At 41.7% G+C, this 19,911-nt stretch overlaps 3 protein-coding genes across 5 annotated transcripts in view; 2 read left to right on the forward strand and 1 right to left on the reverse strand.

Annotated features, from left to right (window-relative positions):
- MED12L (mediator complex subunit 12L) overlaps window positions 1-19,911 on the reverse strand; it is a 292,633-nt gene that overhangs the window by 127,367 nt on the left and 145,355 nt on the right. The gene's annotated exons all lie outside the window — the stretch shown is intronic.
- Window positions 10,405-19,911, forward strand: part of GPR171 (G protein-coupled receptor 171) — a 67,317-nt gene continuing 57,810 nt past the window's right edge. For 2 of the 3 annotated variants that reach the window (XM_032486337.1, XM_014562942.2), the window contains exon 1: window positions 10,406-11,180. The gene's annotated coding sequence lies outside the window, so the exon portion shown is untranslated. Of the gene's footprint in view, window positions 11,181-19,911 lie in introns of all 3 variants that reach the window. The other variant, XM_006189089.2, reaches the window with a different exon arrangement.
- P2RY14 (purinergic receptor P2Y14) overlaps window positions 10,964-19,911 on the forward strand; it is a 50,003-nt gene continuing 41,055 nt past the window's right edge. Inside the window, 2 exon segments of the mRNA XM_032486357.1 lie at window positions 10,964-10,994; window positions 11,081-11,180. The gene's annotated coding sequence lies outside the window, so the exon portion shown is untranslated.

Here is a 19,911-nt window from a genome sequence, read left to right on the forward strand (position 1 = left end):
TGGTGATAAAATTCATGAACCAACTGAAGAAAATGACTTGTGTTCTGTTAATATCATGTAATTACATAGTAACATGGCCTAGCCCTTCCCCACAGCATTTCTTCAGCCGTCTTTAGTGCTAATGTACACAAAAAACAGTCCCGGAGCTGCCTAGAAAAATATAAGCTGGAAATGTTTGAAAAAATAAAGCTGACCTATAAAATTATCTTACAAATGTAAAAAGAACAGAAACTAAAAAAGCTGCAATACCATCGATTTCATGGGGAAAATGGAGCAAATATTGACTGCTCTTTCCTAAGTGACATACAAAAAATTTTTTGATTAAATATACTTGATGATTTCAAAAATCATTCATTAGAGTTGAAGAGGGAAGAATAAGACTGTCAGTATTAAATTTTTAACTTATCAAGAAATGCATGGGATTCACATGTTGACTTGTGTTTCGAATATTCTTAAGTTTTTAATAGTTTTTAAATAGTCCTTAAAAATCACACCCAAAGCTTAAGATTGTTAATACTGGCCCTAACCAAAATACCTTCAATAACACTGAAGCCATCTGTCAATTATCAAAAATAATTATCTCTGTGTTTTTTCAAGAAGCCTGAATCATATCACATGTGTCTTTAGATTTTTTATGTTGTTTTATGCAGTAGAGTAATACCACCATTAAATACAATGGAAAAATGAGTATATAAGGAAATGAATATTGGGCAGAACACTTATACTATATAAATTTGGATACATCTAGATCACGGCCTCTTAACCCCATTAAATCCAATGCACTTTTTCTGTGAGACATGTTTCAACATCTTTTTAGTACAGTGATATAGAAGCCATACATAATGTAACGCATCTGCACACACAGATCTCATTTTGCATGGTAGTGAGGGACCATAAAAATGTGGACTGCATCACGCTCTCTCTACCTCATCCAAGGAGGCTCCTTACCCTTGAACCTGATTAACAGCACCACCACCCGCCCAGGAACCTGAACTGGAAATCTGAGTCATCCTTTGCACCCGCTTTCCCTCACCCTCCTCAACAACCCTGCACACAATCTTGCCGATCCGCCCTCAGATGTGGTGGACAAGACAGACCTCTGTCCCTGCACTGGGCTTAGCTCAGGCCAGGGGGAGGCTGTACAACGTCGCGGACCAGCATGACCCTGGGAGTCCGGCAGGCCTCCCGCTGTGTGCCCTGAGGAGAGACCAACCTACCACAGCCTGATTTTAATCTGCCTGCACTACTGCTGGAGGCCTCAAGTTTCTACCCTAGTCCCTCACATCCTCTCTTCTAGTACCTGCAACACTGAACGCTTATTTTCTAACAAAACAAAAATAGCTAACTTTTATCGGGCACTCCCTACACACTGGACATTGTTCTCAGCACCTGACCTGTATCAACTACCTTCATCCCTTTGACAAGCCCCTGAGGAAGCACCAGCATCCATCCTAATGTTCCCAAGGTCGCACGGCTCAGATAGGCTGTCGCTGGGACCTGGACTCAGGCCGTCCGGTCCAGAAGCTCCAGTTTTAACTGTGGCTCAATCCTGAAATGAAACGCGCACCTCAAGGTATCACTAATACGACTGAAAGCCTTGCTAATTATTTATGTTATCAAATGCTGGGAATGCAAACAAACCGTATCAACACTGCAAATAAGGCTGGGGTCGGCACTGAGAAGCCCTCTTAACCAAAGCCTCAATAATGTCTTTCCTAGACATGAAAGATCATCCCCACTGTTAAGAGAACATTAAGCCCACCCATCATGCATACTGATCATTTTATTCCCTTATGATTCACAAGAGCCTATCATTTGTGATGAACACCTAGATACTTCTGAGAATAGAAGGTGTCACTTGCTGAGCTGACAGGACAGGTATAAACTGAGACAGCGAGGGCCAGCCTACATGAAAATCCCTGTCTCCATTAGGAGTGTGTTACCCAGTTAAACAAGCAGCTCGGGACAAGGGAAAAAGGACTGCAGGAATCAGCCGTTTCATCAGTGAGAAGCCCCACTGTGAAGCTTCTTCCGTCCAGTTTACTAGCACCAACTATGAGCCCCTGGATGCCGAGTTAGCAACAAAAAACTCTAAAGGATGTTCCCTGGGAGTGTGGATAACGGTTTCTGGGTTAGTGCTCATTGCCAGCGGTTTTGTTTATAGCCACAAGAATGAACCCAGCTCACCCAAACTGAAGAGTTTTTATTTGCCTGAGCTTCCTGAAGGAATACATAATCTAAATTGTAATTTTAATTCTCTCTCTCCTCCACAGCAAAACCATCACGAATCTTTTGTCACACTACTAAGTACAAAATGTATGATTGGTATGATTTCAACAGGATTCTACAGAGGGAGGCTGCGTGTGCCCTCCCAACGCACAGGCCTTCGCGTGGACAACTAAACAAACAGGCTGATCAGGGCCACCTGAGGACACTGGTGTCACTCACAGTACACAGTTAGATAAATGCCTCCTACAGGAGGTCCACAAGGCTCCTGGAGGAGGAGACGGTGGGCTCCCAGTCATGATTAAGTCACACAAGGGGAACCACATGTCCTCAATTCAACTCACCTCAGGATCCCCCAGAATTACACAAGGGCAACAGTCAGACACAGCTCCCAGAATGGCCCATTCAAGGACTGAACACAGAAACTCAGCCTCATTGATTCTTTTTTTTTTTAAGACCTCTATCTTTCAACCTATGAGTTGAGTTTATTTTTTTATAGTCAGTTACAATGTGTCAGTCTCTGCTGTACAGCATAATGTCCCAGTCATACATATACATACATATATTTGTTTTCATACTCTTTCTCATTAAAGGTTATTACAAGATAATTGAATATAGATCCCTGTGCTATATAGAAGAAATTCTTTTTTTTAATCTATTTTTATGTATAGTAGTTACTATTTGCAAATCTCCAACTCCCAAATTTATCTCTTCCCACCCTCTTTCCCCTGGTAACCATAAGACTGTTTACTATGTCTGTGAGTCTGTTCCTGTTTTGTAGAGCCTCACTGAGTCTTCATTCTGATTATGCCGCCTGGCCCACACAAAACAAGACAGGAATCACCACTGTACTCCATGGAAACTAAAGAGATATATGCAGCTCTCTACGGCATTAATTGTCTAAGACCACAAAAAATTTCTCAGTCCCACCGCCAAGGAAACTAAATGGCCAAAGATAACCACACAACCCTCACACAAACCAGAAATACAAACAAGTGTGCTGAGCTAACATCAGTTTGTTGGACAGAGAAGAAGGTCGAGTCTACTAATTTCAGGTGTGGCTTACTCTTAAGGTTTAAAAAAAATAATGAAAGAAAAAAGAAAAAGAAACTGGATGAGATCACCCACAGCATTTCCCTTGATTTTGGTTAACCTCAGGCAAGTTCCCTGAAGTCTCACCACCACAAAAGCTTCCCTTAAACTTGCTAGTGCCTGTTCATCCCACATGTCACCACAGCATAAACAAGCGACATCTGTTTATCAGAACAACTCTGGGAAAGTTGTTTTATCCAATTGATAAAAGAAATGTTCACATATTGGGTTAGGAGGCCATTCTGTCTTCTACATGAGTTGACTTGAATTTTATGCTAGAACAGCCTGTTTGTGACCCATCAAATGCATACTGCACACCTGCTGTAACTATCCATTATTAAAGAAAAGCATGCACTGATCAGAAGAATGACCATCTTAAATATAAAGGTTCAACGCCTCCCTTCCTGGGATGCCAATGTTTGTCCTCCTTTGATGAGAAGACTCCCTTCCCAGGTGCCAAGGCTATACTCGCTGTGGACTTCTGGTCTGTTTTTGTTTTTTAAACCTTAAAGGAATGTATCCCTCACTTGTTTGATGTACTTTCTTCTAACAAGATATAAAACTGTGCTGAAAACCATGCTTATCCCAAGCAGTTCCTCAGAGTTATCTGAGAGGCTGTCTCCCTGGCTATAGTCCTTAGTTTGGTACAAAAAAAAACTCTTTTCTATTCCTATTATAGATTGTTGATTGACTATTTTCATCAACATAATAGAAATGAAGTATTAATTCTCTACATTCTAAAGTCTCATCCCAGCTCAAACTTCTCTCAGTGACTTCTTAAGGCTCATGTTCCTAACTTGTTCTAACGACTCACTAAAAAGCTAAGCAGTTAGAATACTAAGCAAATAAACCAGTGTGCTTATAAAGCAGTGTGCTCTCCTCTAAGTGACCTGTCCTAGGACGAATGTTACACAGGTCAGGGGTCCAAAAACCTACCAAAGGAGCCCAAGAATGTGCAGATACAAATGATTAGATGATTTGATGCCCATGGGATAATATTATTTAAAAATATCTAGTCCTTGCTTTCAGATTAATCCCATCATCTCACTTGTCTTTATGTACAGATCCAGACAGAGCACATACTCAGGAGAGAGGCAAGGACTATCCCCTATGTTGGCAACATACATTCACTCAACAAATGTTGCTGAGAACCTGTTTTAGGAGTGGGCATTGAGGACACCAAAACCAGCCAACAAGGACAGCCACTGCCCATTCCAGCTAGAACTCATACAAAAACATAGGTCCCGTGGGAAGGATGCTAACACCACCAAGATATCAGGGACAGTTTCAGGGATATTGAGAATTGAGGTGAGTCTTAAGAGCAAACGAGAGCAAAACAAAGATAATGAGAAAGGATACATCTGGGAGCTTGGAGCGATAAAAGAAAATGCCCTCTTCTGTTTTATAAGCATCTTTCCAAAACACCATACACAGAAAAGGACACACATGAACTGAAGATTTCGTTTTTGTGACTATTGAAGTTCTCAATTTTGACTCTTTGCTAATATCAACAACTGAAATTCATTCCCTCTGATTTTTTAGGTTAAATCTAATCTAATATTAACAACACAGAAAATCTGGTTGAGCAATTCAACTGAGACTAGGTATTCAACTCAACATCAGTGCCTACCCCAAGGTGAGGCTTTGTGAGCCAGCTACAAAATCTATAAATACTGCACATCAATTCATTTTATAAACTGTTACTTCTGCCAGTCTTCCAGAAGGTGGAGACATTGTACCAGACATTTGTTTCTCCAATTAAAATTCTCAGATTAAGGTAAACACACAGTTGCCAATGAATTCCTGTGCCTGTCACTCATTTCAAGAGGTTAAAATCAAAACCAAAAAAAAGCTTTGTTTTATAACACAGCAACTAATTATGTTTTAACGACATAATTCCTGCCACCCTCTTCCACTACCCCAAATCAATGCACTGACTTTGGCAGAATTTAATGCTTCACATTGAAAAACACAAAAAGGCATGTCTGCATTCCATGTTTGTCTACCAGATTACTCTTTTAAAGCACATCTTTAATTATTTCACCACAAAGCTTGCACGTCACAGCGTAGTGAGTTCTGACACCTCAGCATGACAATTAATTATGTCTCAGCCACCTCTGCTGACTCTCCTTCACCGGTGCCTTTGCTCCCACCATTTGTTTCATCCCAGACTGACCTTCACCCCCTTCTAGAAATAAAAGAGCCATCTAGCAAGAACCACTTCAGATACCAGCTCCTTCCCAGATCCTTTTAGAGGGCAACTTTCAAACTCACTCCCTTTAAATTTCTCTATACTTTCCTGTTTACACTGGGCCTTGTACTAAAATCCTCTGTGTACTTAATAAATTCTCAACATTCAGTGGATTCCTGTCTGCAACCACGCCCCCCACCTAATACACACACACTCAGCCCCATTCTAAATAACCTGCCAGTAAAGCCTTTTTTCTTTTTTTAACTTTTTAAAAATGATGTATCCCAGCAAATAGCTCCTATGGTTAAAACAGATTCATTGAAAATGTTCATAGCTATCTAAACGTCCATCAACAGGGATTGACTAAAACAATATGAGATCCTACAAAGCCATGAAAAAAAGGTATAATTGTATAGAGCTAACATGAATAAGTCCCCAAGACAGCAAGTGGGAAAAAAGCAAAGTGCCCTGGTGTGTCTAACTGTCCAATGAAGCAAATGGGAAAATCAGGAATAAGGCAATAACCATAAGGTTTGTTTTTTCACTTAAAAAAAAAAATAGATTGCAGAGTAAGGAAGAAAGTCAGACATTTATAGAAGTTAAGTAATCCAGCTTGTAAGGCAGTTGTTGACAGGCTGGATGGAAACTGACTGGAAACAATAACAGATTTGCAGATTCCATGCGTTAAACTCACTCTATTTGTAGTATGAATACACAAGGGACATTTATATATAACCAGTCTTATTACTGACAATGCTGGGGAATGGAAATATGTGTGTGTCTGTGGGCCTGCGGGGTGGGCTGTGGGCGGCAGTCGGATCGGGGGTATGTAGAGGATCCTGAGATTTATCAGGATGAAGTTTTACAGTATTTTAATCCTAGGGTTCCACGAAACAAAATGGGAAGAAGTTGAGGGAACATAGAACTATTTAGCATAAATTAAAGCATCACAGACAAGAGGAAAACAAAACATTGATTACGGTTTTCTTTTTTTGATAATTAAAAACCCTGAAAGCAAAGAACATGCCCTCTACATATTTTTATTATTGCTGTTATCATTATTACCATCATCATTATTATTTTATTATTTATTTTGTATTGAAATTGGTGTTTGGTGCTGCATAAAGCCAAACTAATCATCATAACAAAATACCTAGTTAAAAAAATACATAAAGATATGATCAATAGTGTTTGTCAGGATAAAATATTTTTGCAAACATTAGCAAGATACTTATTCCCAATTCTAACAGAGAAAAGTATGTACAAGCTAATCTGCACATTTAAGTATATCCACAAGGTGCCCAGGATAAATCTTAACTTTACATCCTGTGTTAAATTATGTCTGAGCTTTCCATAAGTATGCCCACGTTCCCATAAGCTCCACAGTCTGGGACACCTGGGGCCAGTTTTCAAAACCTGGGTGACAAGGTGAGGTGCATAAATAAAGGAAGACACCTCTCTGAAGACATTCCTGCTAAGAAGAGGGAGTAACAGCAGACAGTGTAAGAAAAGATTTATATAGTCCATTGACATTCAATGGGGAAAAAAACTGATGAGAGAAGACAGACTGAAATATAAAACTCAAGGCCCCAGGAGAAGTCAGACATCATTGTTTTTGTTGCATAAGCCCCTTTGATACTCTTCCTTCCTCCTTGGGTTTCACTTAATCTGTGGGCAATCTAGTCTTACTCTCTACCTCTTGTTCTCTCTATGAATCTGTCGTTTCATTAACACCACCCTACCAGGACTCTGGTCATCACAATTTCTGCTTCCAGCGCACAGGTCTGCACAGGTGTCCAAAGCTATGGCAGGAACTGGTAAGGGCTCAGGCAGCCGGTGTGAGCTAGACCAAACATCCAGGGCATCCGCCTGGAAGATAAAAGTTCCTCCAAGTGTTCCAAGTTCAGAGGCCCCACATCTGGCCACATTTCTGACTCACCCAGCTACTTTTGAAAATATAGAATCCTGAGTCAAAAACACAAGGATTCTAATTGATTCATTTGAAGTAGGGTCTTGGACTCTGCATTATTAAAGCTCCCCAGGAGGTGCTGATGGCCAGTCAGGTATACAAATAATGACCTTTAAAGAGTCAGAGCTGCCTCAGGGTCCCCAGGTGAGCAGAGGGCAAGGAGGACCACCCAGAGGCCCAGGGAGGAAGAGTCAGCAGCTCCAGGTTTTTCTTAAGTCTCCCAAACATGGAGAGAGAAACCAAAGGACTTGCCCTGGCGCCACTGTCAGTGAGGGCCTCCAGTCAAAAGCTCTCCTAAGGCAGACAATCTGCCTTGAGTGCAATCTTGAGAACACAAAACAAAACAAAATTCACCAAGTTCTTCTTGGATACGTACGTGTTCGTCTCCCCCAATTCCAAGGCAAGTACAGCCTTAACCACTAACTCCACCTCTTGTCCTGGCGTCCATAATCATCACCTGCACCACTTACTTGCCTGCCATCACTCTCTTGACAGTGCTCACGTCAGCCTGAAATTTTATGTGTGTACACAACCAGCATGTCATGATGAGAAAATACACTTTTCCTGTGTTCCCAACAAGGACCATCCAAGTGGACCCGACTCTCAGATGCCTGATGAGTTACCGAACCAGCACTCACTGCTCATCTGGTTAAGAAACAGCTGCTAAACTGGGGAAGGAATCCTAAGCTCTGAATCTAAACTCTGGCTCCAAAGTCCAGTCCTGACACCTCGAACCTTGACCCACTTAGTCAAATTCTCTGAAGCTCTATTTTCTCATCCGTAATAGAAAAATTTGCCCCTCAAATGGCTCTTATTGTAGACTGGCTGTAAACGGATCGCACTCTAAGGAAAGTGCTCCTTAGTCACATGTGGGAGACGATGCACCTCTGGTTCTGAGCCAGTCCTTGTAGAAGAGTGTTCCTTTGTAAACCCCCAGCTGTGCCCTCCCGGCCATCCCTGCCCAGCTGCCTGCCAACACAACCAGCTGTAACAGAGGCCACAAACCGGCTCCCCACAAGCCCACACAGTTGCAGTCATGTTCCATTCTGGCCCACAAGGCGTTCAGCCTACACAGATTTGAAAAGTCTGATTTAGATAATGACATGCGAACCCAGGAGAGCCAAGTGCAGTTCAGAGCACGGCCTCCAGGAGCTGCTCTGCCAGGGTCCACGTTCCAACTTCAGGAGCTGCACAAATGAACTCGACATCTCTGGGCCTCAGCTTCCCCACCTATGAAGAAAGAGGTGGGGGAGAGGACAGGAGAAGACCCCAGCCAGCTCCAAGGAGCTGCAGGAGAACTCAGTGAGCTCAAACACATAAACACAGGAAGTGTTTACAATGGCGCATACAATCAGCACCCAAGGTTCTGACAACGCTACCCAACCACAGATGAGGCCACACTGGGCCCTGACAAGCTCTACCTGGGGTGGCAGCCAACCCCCCGGTGGGGGGAAGGCCATGAGCTCCCCACCTCTCCACAATTCCTCATCCCCGAGGGTTCTACACTAGGTCCACCTCGCTTATCTGGACAACCTGCCAGCAGGTGACCACCTGTAGGGCTATCCCTCTGGTCTGGGACTTTGCAACTCCTGGTACCAAGAGGAAAGCAAGCAGCTCCAGTGGGTTTAATTTAATGATAATTTCCACCCTAGTCAGGCTCCATACATACGTGGAGCACCCCACAGAGAAGGCAAGAAGCACGAGAGCACAGGGACTATTAATGGGTGTTCCTGAGACAGTCAGAATAAGCAGAGCCTCCTGCAATAAATCAGGGAAGTCTTGAGAGCTGCAGTTAGGGACTGTTAACGCCAAGTCAGCCATTTAATCAGTACAGCATTTACATCCGAAGGACTCAGCAGCGTGCCCTGGTAGCAACCAGGCTCTGAGGGTCGTCCTTCTATCTATGTCTACATGTTTACCCCCCGGCTAGTCACTACTTCATCACCAGTGCCTGGGACACTGCTTACTACAGAGTAGGTGCATATAAAGCATGTAGAACAATCCCTGGCATACTGTAAGCACGTAAGTAAGTACTACTGACTATCCTAACTGCAAACGTGTGTTCTCCTCTTAGGCCAAACTGAACGTTACATGTTAAACTGTAAGCTCATAATGTGGCCCTGGAACCCACCCAAGTGAACACACCTGCAGTGCAGCAGCTTAATAAAAAGCCTTTCGGGGCATAGTTTTCCTTCTTATCTGGTTCTGAGTCACACACTTCGATGAGGGATTTGCAGCCAGGACTGGGTACTTCCATCCCTAATTGCACACTATTACTCAACGGAGAAGACGCTGGAGCACAGGACATTACAAATTATATTACAGAACCTGAAAGGGACTAAAAATATGAAGGGGTCCTGCCTTGCACTTTCAAAACAGAAACATTAGCAGCACACACTCGGCAGAAGATGAACGTGTGAAGAGTTTTTCTGAAGTCCTACTCGTGATCTGTTTGTCAGTAATGCTCAAATATGGAAAAGTTAATGTGGAAAAAATGACAAGAGCAGCACCTCTTACCTGATGTCCAAATGCTTCCCTGCTCAAGTGCCAATTCCACATTTCCAGGCAGCCCCAATTACCACCTGTTTGTGAACACTTGTTACACTGGCTCGTTGTTGACAATGTCAGGGGAGCAAAATGTGCCACCCCAAAATGTACCTCTTTGACATGCTAATTATTTTGATCTGGCAACAATCAAGGCCCAAAAGACTCAGGAACCTTTGACCATCCCCCTATTAGCCTTAAAGAATTTAGAGAGAACCTGCTCCAGGAAGGCAGCTAGCCCCACAGTTTAACTGTGGGATACGAACTAGGCGCTGAAGACAGGGTGGAACCTAGCAACGTGTGTTAAAATGACTCTCTGTGCCCCAACATTTCTATGGCCCAGCAAATATTTGTTTACCAAACATTTGCTCTTTTTCAGCTTCCTGTAAATTGCCTTCCTTTCTTCTGAAGTCCCAAACCTCTGGCCCTGACATCCTCACTTGTGTTTAGCCAAGGATGGTATTTAAGGTGGTGGTTTTTTCCACGTTCATGAGTTAGTAAGCTTTCCTGGGTCTCTCCCATGTATATACATGTTATTAAATTTTTGTTTTTCTCCTGTTAATCTGTCTCATGTCAGTTTAATTCTTAGACCAGCCGGAGGAGCCTAGAAGGGTAGAGAGGTTTTTTTTTTTCCTTTCCCACAACTGTTTCCTCTCAGGAGGGTGTTTCAGCTGAAGCCCTGTTCTCCCTACCACAGTGACCACCCCCAGCTCTCACCTCTCACCACATGTTGAATTTGGCAATGGCAAAGTTTACAAAGGAAAATTATTTAGGTTGTTGCCTGGCTGTTCATTTGCCAGATGATGTGGCGATGAGGGGAGTGGAGAGGAGAAAATTTCAAGAAGGAAAAAAACAAAAATCCACCAGGCTGTTTTGTGGATCACTGAAGGAAAGAAACTAGCACAGAGGCCAGCCGGACACCCACGCAGATCCAAACATCTCTTCCTCCTTGCTTCCATTTCCCAACCTTAAGTAAGTTCTAACTGATCAGTTCGGCAGTGACAGCCGACCTATCTTGTGGTTTCGGTCAAGTTCCTGATTTTCATCTGTTCTTAAAGAGGTGCAAGAACTCCGTGTGACAGTCTTAATGTGGAGCGTCCACTGAGACGTATCCTGAAATGCGCGCTGTTTGACTCACAGACAGAAGGCTACGAACAGGTAAGGGAAGAGCTTTTCCTTGAAAGAACTTGAGCATGTATGAAGGGGGCATGAGAATGGAAAAGGAGACTCCTGGGCTAGGAAGCAACAGTAACACCGCACTGTCCTCGTTCCCAGTAGGTTACTTTGGGTTTGAGAACTATAACTTGTTGACATGGCAATGTATTTGCTCATGCTGGGTTTGGGATCCAAATCTGAAATTTTATCATTCGTGATTATTAAGGATTTCTGATTGTGGCTGTCAAAATATATCTGTGATGAGGAGATATCAAAGAAAATGCTTAAAAGGTATTCATCCACCCATGACAGACATTACAAAGGCTTGTATGTGCATATCAAAAATGCCTCTAAAAACTGCAAAATCAATTGTGACCATAGTATCTCTAACTCAGTATGAGTATGTTTTTGTCTGCAGTGTCATGCTTGCAGAGACATACAGTTCGCATCTATTTCTTCATATACTTGTATGGGTAAAAGCTATTCCCTTTCCTGTTATTGGGATAAGTTAACCCAATTAATAGCTAGTAAGACATGTTATTTGCCTTTAAAGAGAATCATAAACTGTGAAAACATTTTTCCTATGCACAGCAAAAATTTGAGTTCAAATGCTACTTATGGTCTAGGACTAACCAGCTAAATTATTTAAAATACTTTAAAATTATGAATTTAAATTACACTCAGGGGAATGAGCACAGGTCCACTCTGTCAGCATATTCAACTAATCTCATGCAGTCCATCTAGTCCAGAAGTTTTTTTTTTCAAGAAAGGACAACTAATTCCATGGAGAAAATGAATCAAAAAATCACACTGGTAAAACAAAAAATACCACTACATCTTGCATAGTCATCTTCTCAAAGTATACAAACTAAACAGCTTTGGTGTTAAAAAAAAAAAAAAACACCTTGATATCATTAATAAGTTTAAAAAAAGAAAAAAAGTACTCATTATAAATATCAAAATAACATTTTACAGTTTGTGAACATAACCAATTTAAGACTTCAGTAAAATCTATAAATATACTCATAAAAGTATGCACACATATATACAATTACACACTGGTAATGTACACATCGACTATATAAATTGTCATGTCTGTAAGAACTCAGTTAAGGAAGAAATGTAGGGGACAGCAAGATACTCAAAGCATGAAGACCCGGGAAAGGAAAGGGCAGGGTGTGGGGAGAGAACCACTGTTTGCTGACACGCGACAGTGCCCATTTCATACTTAAGGAAGCAGGTAGACAGGGTGCAACCACCCTGACAAGGTCATCCAGCTCCTCTCACAGTACGCCTGAGCCCCTGGCCACTAGGCGGGGACCTGCACTCCATCCAGGGCAGGAGCCAGCAGCCCACAGGGTTTCAATCAGCCCAGGCTGACCACTGCAATCACCCTCCCTGCCCTCCACCCTGCCCCACCAACCGCCAATCAGCATGTCCTTCAATTCTCTTCAACTACTTTCATCCTCAATCATGCATTTGTAGGGCAGTATTTTTAATTCCCTGGTGAGAAGATTGCTCAGTCTAGTAACATGCACATATACTAGGGAGAAAAATCATACTAAAAACATAAAATTATAGTTATCCCTGACATGTTTAAACCGGACACAACAGGGAGATGGAGACAGGAATAGAAAAAGAAAGTCTCTCAGTGAATGGGATAGGGGCCAGGACCATACATTAAAACAGCTAATGGGTACACCAGGCAGCAAAGACTGAGAAACCACCCTCTGAGAAGCCAGACCACCAGGCTCCGGAGTCCCACTCCCCTATCTACAAAACCGTGATGACACTAGCACAAGACTCTTGTAGGATTCGATCAGGTATTATTTGTAAAGTCTTTAACACAGCAGCATAGAAAATGTTCAGTAAATGTTAGCTCACATCATCACTGCTTTCACTATTATTATAAAGACTCATTTAATCAAAGTAGATGTGTACATACCTACATATCAGGCCATTAGAAGACATAATTTAGACATTTCAATACCTTTGTAGACCAAAGCTCACAGATAAGACACAATACAAAACCATTTACAACAATGCCTCTCAAACTTTGCCACGTATGAGTATCACCTGGGGCACTTGTTGAAACACGTACCCCAGGGCTGTGTTCCCCAAAGGTTCCGATTCGGTCAGCTGGAGCCAGGGCTTAAGAATCTGCACTTCTAACAACTTCCCAGGAGATGCTGGCACTGCTGATCTGGGGGTCCACACTTTGAGAACCACTGATGTACAGCGAACCCCACATTCACATCTGCCTTACTAATCAAACTGTCTACATGTTCCTCACTCAACCTAAGCCCATTAATGAGAAGGCAAAATAATGAATAAATGCTTAAAGCACCATATTATCCCTACATAGGGAAGCATTACATTATTCTTGATTTAGAAAGAAGGAAGGGGGAGGGAAGAAGGAAGAGAGTCAAGATATTTCCCATTAGATGTAAAACACGTCTGAAGCCAGCTGCTGAAGACAGGAATACTGGGGGCTTGGGGGGGGGGGTTGTTTGTTGAAGTACAAGGAGTTAGCACTGTTTCTGCAGTAAGGTGGATGTCCTGGATGACCCAATTCGAGGAAGCTCACTTAGTCCAATGTGAGGAAGGCTGTAACCTTCCTGTACTGGCTGGCGGCCAGCACCGGTGGCATACATGAGGACGTGTTTCTGGATCAGACCATGCCAGTTCGAGCAGATGCACCAAGAGCTGGAACCCTGGCTGAATTTTCTCAGATGGGTCCAGGAGAGAGGCTGGTGACCCTATACTGCTTTCTCGGATGCAAAAGGAAAGAGTACAGAAATACTGTTGTCCATGACAATGTTCCTTCTATGCAGTGTCTACAGAGTAAATTTAGGCGTTGAGCCTTCCCTAAGCCCAAGTCTCTATGGTAAGAAACCAGCAGTCATGCTTATTCCATTTGGTTTCAGCATTTCCTTGAAGTTAGTTTGGTATCAGGTGAACTATCTCTGAAATACCAAGAACAGACCAGCCCACAGAGACACAGGCTGAAGCCAATGTGAGCTTTTCCTGCCATCTTCCTCACAGTCATCTTCACTTGCAGAAGGCTGTCTAGAGGTGGAGGGCTGAACACTACGGAGTGTCTTTCAACTGAAAATTAGATCATTGGCTCAAGGTGCCTATCCTGTCCAGGTAGAGCAGTAGTTCTCAAAGTGTAGTCCCCAGACAAGCGGCATCAACACTGCCAGTGAACTTGTTGGATGTGCAAATTTTTGATTCCAGACCTAGTGAACATAAAACTTTGGGGGTACAGCCCAGCAATCCGTGTTTTAATAGCCTTCTAGATAATTCTGTTGCATGTTCAATTTTCAATTCCACTGGGTAAAGTGTCACTAAGTCCTGGGACAGCTCTAAGTTTTCACCTGCTTTCTGGAATAATTGTAAATGGCACCCTCTTTCTACTTCAGAAGTATCCTGGTTTGGACAATAAGTTGTATGGCCACTCTTATACTTCAGATTGGATGCTACAAAGGGGTTTCATTGGTTGGATTCTATTTACCGCTTGGGATTCAAATTAGCTTCATTTCTGCAGTTACATTCTGGTACTAAACCCATAGCTGCCCTGAATGCTAAAAATGCGTTGCCTCGTAAAAGTCTAGGGAGCATGGCTACAGAAACCCATTTCGAGAGAGGTACCCTATCTTTTTAAGGGGGAGGTAACTGGGTTTATTCATTCATTTCTGTTCGGAGGAGGTACTGGGAATTGAACCCAGAACCTCGTGAATGCTAAGCATGCGCTCTACCACTTGAACTATATCCTCCCAGAGGAATCCTATCTATCAAAAATAAAAAACAAACAAACAAAAAACCCAACCACCAAAAAACTATATAAAATCTAGTTTAATTCCCCAGCATGTGGGATCAAGTCTCCTCCACCAGGTCTTTCAAATCCTTTTTACTAAAACTTCTGGTTCCTCTACAGGGAGTTTTCTTTTCCCAACTACCACCCTGGAAAAGTACAAACCTAGTAGGGAATCTACTAGTCTTATTTTTGTAGTAATTACCTAGCTATATTAATTCACAGAAAAACCAGATTTGCCACAAATCTTCTCGATCCACCTGTTCTTCTAAAGACGAAGTGAAATACCGGTCATCTGCTTTTGGATTTGATCTATTTTCCATCCCTTTGAAATCACTGTCTTCACTCAGCCTAAATTAAATTGCTGGCTTTTTATTCTCCACTGAAGTCTTCCATCTGTTGTTTCTGAAAAGCATTAGAGGCCTTAGATATCGTGTTCTGACCCTTCATCTTTCAGATAAAAGTCAGAGAGGGGTCGGTGGCTTCTACTCAATTATGTAACATCTGCTATTGAAATTAAGGTCTCAAAGGAAAAAGAGAAAGATCAGCTTTGGCCCAAAGGATATTGTGCACTTTGGTGTGATCACTAGGAAAAAGAATCTGATTCTCAGTTTTCTCAGATCACACACTTATTTTCATCACATCACTGGACTATGAACAATTTACACCGAGCAGACTTGAAATGTGTCAACTTTTCTGTTACCATGGTTGGAAGGCAAGGCCCACTGGCTGCTTATAGGATCCTCCCAGTGAGTCCAGCCCTAAAGTCAAAAGTTGGTCAGTTCACAGGAGGCTTCATCTAAGGAATGTTTCCATCCTGTTACAGAGGATAAACGAAATCTCCTTCTCATTCTAGAGCTATCTCAGTTAGTCATTCATTCAACAAACACTGATTCCTTACCATGAGGCAGCCACGATTCTAGACACTAGAGATACTCTGCTTCCAAGAGTCCCTCACCTCGTGGAGTTTACATTTTAATAGGCACAAAGACAAACCTTTACATCTTCAATCTTTCTCCTCTAGGAAATGATACTTATTCAGTATGACAACAACCTTTGGGCCTATTTTTACTTATTAGATAACATTTTTGGTTTCTTTATAAAGATTTGGAGGGAACTCTAATCTCATCAGAAGTCAACCAACATTTACTGACTTGATCCAAATCCCAGACCTAACCCTGTTAGGTAGCTAACAGCCCTGCATGCACTATGATAAAAATAGAATATGGAAAGCAATACTAAACGCAGTGAAGTATCCTAGGAGCTAGCCCATAGTGTTTAATATTCTCTCATTCCAGTTTTTCTCTAAAACTGCCCAACTGTGTTTCTGCACAAGGATCTCACTGCCTCTTTCTCTACTATAAATATCTCTGCAAGCACCACCTTTATAGAAGTGAAAAAAGGAAGGAAAAGGATATGTTTTGAGATGAAAACAGAACCTAAAATGTAAGATTGGCCGCCCCTGTTATCACTGAGTCTATGAAGAGTTTGAATACAGTAGTCCTTGTTGTCAGGGCAACAGAGGTGGGTCTCTGGTTAACCAAAACACCAGACTAAGTAGGAATCACTTTTAGAAAGGGACAAAAATTTCCTTTGAATGCATTATCTTAACTTAAAATACAAAATATACTTTTACAGCCTAATCTTTCGGTGTTGTAGCAAGATTTTTTTCCCTGAGTATGGGTCTGCTGATTAGACAGTTCTGTAACGAATTTTCCTTAATAAATTCTAACTTTAGCACATTGGCAGTTACATCCTGTTTCCTAGTTTAGTTCAACTAGTATGAGAATTTTTAAATACTTAAGAAGCCACATGAGTTAAACAAAATAAAACAAAACAAACCCTAAACCTAGACTCTTAAGCCCTCAAAAGATGGGAGCCCATCTTAGCCTAATAAGGAAACGACACAGTGAAGTTTCTCCGCGAACTATTTTATGGATGGATGGCAACAAGGAGCAGCTTACACTAAGTATGTCACGGAAACAACACTCTGCCTCACTAGATTTTATCTAGATCCGTTCCTATTCCTACCCCACCTGAGGAAAAGCGCATGCCATGTTCCCACGAAGGGAGACCGCCAGTCCTCACGCTCACAAAGCCAAGCAGTACAGCGCGGTAACAAAGAGCAAAGACCATGTGTTCTGGAACCAGACTAGTTCAAATCTTGACTCCATCCCACTTACTCTGATATGACCCTGACAAGTTTATTTAATGACTCTATGAGTCATTTCCCTCACTCATCATGGCAGTTAACTGAATTAATGTACATAAAATGCCCACAGACTGACTGGCATGACGTAGGAGAACAATCACTGTTTACTGATGCCATCGCCATCATCAGCTCGCCCCTTAGTAACACAAGTACAGCGTTTGATAGCAAGTACAAGTGTGATGCCGACAAGGACAGTGGGGCCAAAGAGAGAGATCCCAGCTTGTCGCTTAACCTCTGTCTGCTTGGTGTACTCATCTGTAAATACCTACCAAATACTTACCGAAAAATACTCTATAATAAAATACTTACTGAAGAAGAACTACGCTAAGTTATCATCACGCCTGGTACATAGCTGACAGTCAAAAAACTTACAGCCATTAACACTCATGTATGTAAAAACCGACAGCATACACTTCATGTCGTAAACCTCCATTCCAACGGATGTCCTCTCCTGCACATCTATCAAACCTCCACCCACAGAACCTCAACCAGCACGACTGTGGACTCAGCATCTCAGTTGGGGCAGTGGAGGAAAGGCCAGTTCTCCCAGAAAACACTTTCTAAGATAAATATTCAACATATAGGATACAATCGGGGAAAAGGACACAGGCTGTAGGAGCATCCTGTGGACAGAAAGAAGAGAATTAGGCCAAGTCTTGAAAGAGGAAATCGATTCAGCAATTGACGGGTGGGAAATAATAGACTGAGCAGGGAAACAACTTCAATTAATACACTTACTGACCTCAAAACATGTCTTCTTTTATTCTTATTTTGAGCCCTTGGCTTGAGACCCTGACCCTGTTTGAAACAGTCTCCCTCCAATCCTGACCTCTAACATTTAGCAACTTCTGTCCTCAAAACACAACACAAACCATCTCCTGCCCAGGAGGAGGACCGGCTTTGACAGGCTTTGTTCTCGGCGTTCACGTGGGCCACAGTTCCCGCCATCTCTGCCGTCATTCTAACACCACATACCATCTCCACATAGTTTACAACATGCATCGTGTCTGCTCAGTGTCCTTCCTGCTCCAAGGGCGAGTTTTCTGGCTTTGACTTTTTCCCCACTGAATTTAGGTTGGGGTGTAAACTACACACAATAAAATGGACAGCATTTTAAATGTAAATTCAAGGAATGTGGACACCATGTAATCACCACCCTATTTACTACAATACAGTATTTTCCATCACAAAAGTTCCCTTGTGTTCCTTTCCAAAGTGTCCACATTCCTGGCTTATGTCGCTAGAACTTAGTTTTACCTGCAGTAGAGATGCATTTAAACAGACACGCAGTCTGACTTCTTTCGCTCAATACAGTTTTGAGATTTATCCATACTGTCGGCATGTATCACTCTTTCTGATCACTGAGTGGTTTTCCATCAGTGTACCACGATTTGTTTACTCATTTTAATCTGCTGATGAACATTTGGGTCATTTCCAGTTTCTGGCTATCATGAATAAAGTTGCTACAAATATTCTAGCAAAAGTCTTTTTGTGGACGTACGATTTCATTTCTCTTAGGTAAGCACCTAGGACTCAAATTACTAGCTCACAGATAGTTATATGTTTAACTTGATAGAAGTTACCAAACTGTTTTCCAAAGTAGATTTCCTATTTTACACTCCTACCAAAAACATATGAAAGTATTAACTGTTCTGTTTCCTTGACAACTGTTAGTATTGTCAGCTTTTGGCTATTTGTTTTGTTTTTCTGCCATTCTAATGAGTATGAGGTGGTATCTCGTCATTTTAATCTGCATCTCACTGAATCATCTTTTTCATGTATTCCTTGGTCAAACAAGTTCTTTCGTGATTTGTTCAGTTAAATCTTTTGGTCATTTAAAAAAAACTGAGTTCTTTGTCTTTTTTATTAATGAGTTATGAGAGTTCTTAAAGCAGTCTTGAGTCCTTTAACAGAGATATAAATTGTGACTATTTCCTCCCGGTCCATGGCTTGCCTTTCATTTTCTTTATGATATCTAATGAAAAAAATGGAAGTTTTAAATTTTGATAAGGTATAATTTATTAACTTTTTATTGCATGGTTTAGTATATTTTATATCCTAAGAAATCCTTGCCTATCCAACGTGGGGAACATACTGTGTTTGCTTCTGGAAGCTTTATGGTTTCAGTTTTACATGTAGGTTTATGATCCACCCTGAATTACTTCTGTGACTCCTCCACGTCATCTGGTAATAGATCTCCGCAGAGAACAAGTGCTTTATAAACACTGCTGGCTCACTTATAAATGCCCCACAGGTTAAGAGAAGTGTATTCTGAAAGCCTGTTGAGAGGTCTGTGCTCTGCCTCAGGGACATATTGGATAGAAAATCTACTGGCGAGAATGAAGTGATGACTGTGGCCCAAAGGAGCAACCTGGAAGCATCCATTTAGAACTGTTTTTATGGCCCTGCCTTTTGATAAGATTTTGACCAGGACAGGAATAATCGAAAGTTTTTATTTCTTTACAAACAGCAGTTTAACTCAGCACAAAAAAATAGAGGACACTTTGCTCACAATATTTTCTTCTTCTTCAAATATACATTAGAACAATTACCATGTCATTAGTGTGGACTGAATTCTCTTTAACGAATTAGGCACCATAAAAACCGTCAGTGATTCACAGCAGTTCTACTGAAAACTGACTTTAAAGTGAGTAATAAATGTTAAAAATATTAACACACATTTTCTGTAGCCTAAAACATTCACA

Source organism: Camelus ferus, chromosome 1, assembly GCF_009834535.1.
Source record: "Camelus ferus isolate YT-003-E chromosome 1, BCGSAC_Cfer_1.0, whole genome shotgun sequence".
Lineage (NCBI taxonomy): Eukaryota > Metazoa > Chordata > Mammalia > Artiodactyla > Camelidae > Camelus > Camelus ferus.